The sequence below is a fragment of the Charadrius vociferus genome, unplaced genomic scaffold (genome assembly GCF_000708025.1).
Source record: "Charadrius vociferus isolate BGI_N301 unplaced genomic scaffold, ASM70802v2 scaffold812, whole genome shotgun sequence".
Classification (NCBI taxonomy): domain Eukaryota; kingdom Metazoa; phylum Chordata; class Aves; order Charadriiformes; family Charadriidae; genus Charadrius; species Charadrius vociferus.
Genome location: NW_009647037.1, coordinates 132,877 through 135,620, shown reverse-complemented (window position 1 = coordinate 135,620; position 2,744 = coordinate 132,877).

The window sequence follows — 2,744 nt, the reverse complement described above, 5'->3', positions numbered from 1 at the left end:
GCGGCGGCAACATGTGAAGCTCAGGGCACCCGCGGCCATGCCGGGGCGCAGAGGAGGAGGTGGCGCTGGGGGGGCTGCGGTGGGGGCGGCTGCTGCTGCGGGGGGGGGCCCGGGATGGGGGGACAACACAAAGCGGGGGGACACCAAGCTCTGCTCGCTCTGCCGGTCCTAAAACTTCTGGTTTGAAGGCGGCTGCTAAAGAGATCGCTGCAGAACCGACCTGGGTCTTTCTCGCTGTCTTGACTCACCTCCCAACATGCCGGAGCCATCTGCCATGTGCAGAGCGTGGGGAGCGCGTGGGAACTGCACCCAGCTCCACCGCACGGCCGGGCGAGGTGCCGGCACTTGGCCATGGTGGGGGCCTGTGTGGTGCACGCTGCCCATGGTGCACGCTACCTGCAGTGCACGGTGCCCACGGTGCACGCTGCCCATGGTGCGCACTGCCTGCAGTGCACGGTGCCCACGGCGCATGCTGCCCATGCTGCACGGTGTCCGCGGCGCACGCTGCCCGCAGCCAAGGAGCCCGGGATCCGACGGCGGTGCTGACAACAGGGTCGGTGCTGCCGCTTGATCCCGCAGCCACGGGGTCAGGGATCAGCTAAGGCGGATTAATGACCCTCCGCGTGTGTGTGCCGGGAGCGCAGCAAGGCGTGAGCCTGCCGCAGGTCACAGCTCAGGGCTTAATCCCTCACCTCCAGCTGTCAAAACTCCTCCGCTGAGCGCGGGAGAGCCCCGGCTGATCGCTGCGACGCGCCCGGCCACGGACGGAGCCGAGGGTGGGCAGAGGGCAAAGTCATCCCTGGGGAATGGTGGCCACCACTGCGTTTGGAGACCTGGACAGAGATCTCATGTCTGCACCGACTCGGACCCGGGTCTGGCTGGCAAAGCCTGGCCCGAAGCTGCAGAAGCACCAGGTTTGTGCCCGGGGCGCGAGGCTCAGCCTGGCTCACCGCATCCCCAGGGCGCCGTGCTCCCCTCACCGGAATATGGCTGGGATGTCCCCCCGGGCACACACAGAGGCGAGTGAGACCCAAGGGACATGTACCCCCCCGCCCCAGCCCTGTCAGAGGGTTTCTGCGCCCCGAGCTCCCCGGTCCTTTCCTCTCCCCCCGCCAGCCTCAGCTCCACCGAAATACCAGACTGCGCGCAGCATTAATAGCAGGGTTGCCTGCCAGGTGCATAGTTTGACCAGTCGGATCACACATGCCAAACCACAGGTATTTTATGAGACGTTTCCTGTTATGAAGACATTTTTGTGGGGATTCATTTTTTTCTTCCCCTCTTCTTCCCCTCTCCTCCTCCTCCTCCTCCTCCTCTTCCCGGCGGGACGGTAGCCTGCCTGGGGCGCAGCAGCAATGCCGCCTCTGATAGCCAAAAGAAGGAGCAGAGCGAGTGCCGAGGGCTGCGGCGTACAGCGAGGACGGTGGTGCCAAAGCGTCCCATCCCCTTTGCCTCCCCGGCAGCCACTGGGCAGTCTGGAGCCCCCCGCCTCCATCCTGGGGTCTCCATGCTGGCGCAGCGGCGGGGGCCAGGCTGCGCAGGGTCCGAATCGCCGCGTGAGCACCAGCCCATGCCCTGACCTGAGCCCCAAATCCCGGTGTGGGATGCGGAGCATCTGCCCAGCCAGGCTGGGGAGGGATGTGGGCTGTGAGCCCCCGCGAGCTGCAGGAGCTCCAGGGCTGCCATCGCTCCCCGAGGGACGCGTGCCAGCTCAGTCAGCCAAAGCAGCCCTGCTCCAAGGACACATAAGCTCCGGTGGGAAGCGGACGGTGTTTACCCGGGGTCCGTGGGTCAGACGCCGCTTTGCCCTCCGCAGCTCCTGCGCGGAAACAGCGTTTTCTAACGCAACAGGTATTTTGCAAAGAAATCTGCTAAGCCTGGAGGGACCCGCAGAGAGCGATTCCCATCTCGGAGAATTTGTGGGCAAGTGGCCATCAACCGCAGACATTTAAACTTCCAGCCTCGTGCTGGGGTCACCAGCTTAATTATAATGAGCTGTGGTCCAGGCCAGAGCTTTCTGGGGTAGGGGTGTTCGGAGGGGCCAGGGCAGCTCGCTCGGGGGGCTGCTGCCCATGCTGCCGACCGAGACGCATGGGGCAGGGATAGCCCGGAGACCTCTGGGGTCCCAATCCATGCTGTCCCCGCTGAGAGCCAGAGCGATGGTGCGGCACAGAGCAGCCTGGTGCTGCTGGAGCCCATTGCACCTGCACCAGCAGCACAGGGGGATGCGGTTTCTGCCCCCGAGGGAGTGCAGCGACACTGCGGCTGCTCCAGCCCCTGTCCACCCACCCCGTGGGGAGGGAACCCCCGTGAAGGGGGATGCGGGCGATAGAGGAGCAGTGAGAGTCCACAACAGCACTAGGGGAGCCGCTGCCGTGGGGAGCCGCTGGCGAGGCCAGGAGCCCCGTGGTGGCTTCAAAGCTCATTCGGGAGGACCTTGCCCTAAGCTGGGCATCTCTTCCCTTCCTTCCAAGGCACCCATGGCAAGTGCAGCGGCATTTTCAGCCACTTCCTCGGCACCTAACGGTCCATCACTGGCATGAAATCTGGGGTTGGGGATGGAGGAGGCCAGAAATACCCGAGGTGCCGAGAGAGAACAGGGGGAGAAGCCAGGTCTGAACCCACGGATGCTCATTCCTCAGTGGATTAGGTTTCGAGCAGCGAATGGCTGCTCTGCAGGACCTGTCAATGTGACCATGTCCAGGAACTCCTCCCGCCCCAGACCCCAGCGCTCCCATCCCAGC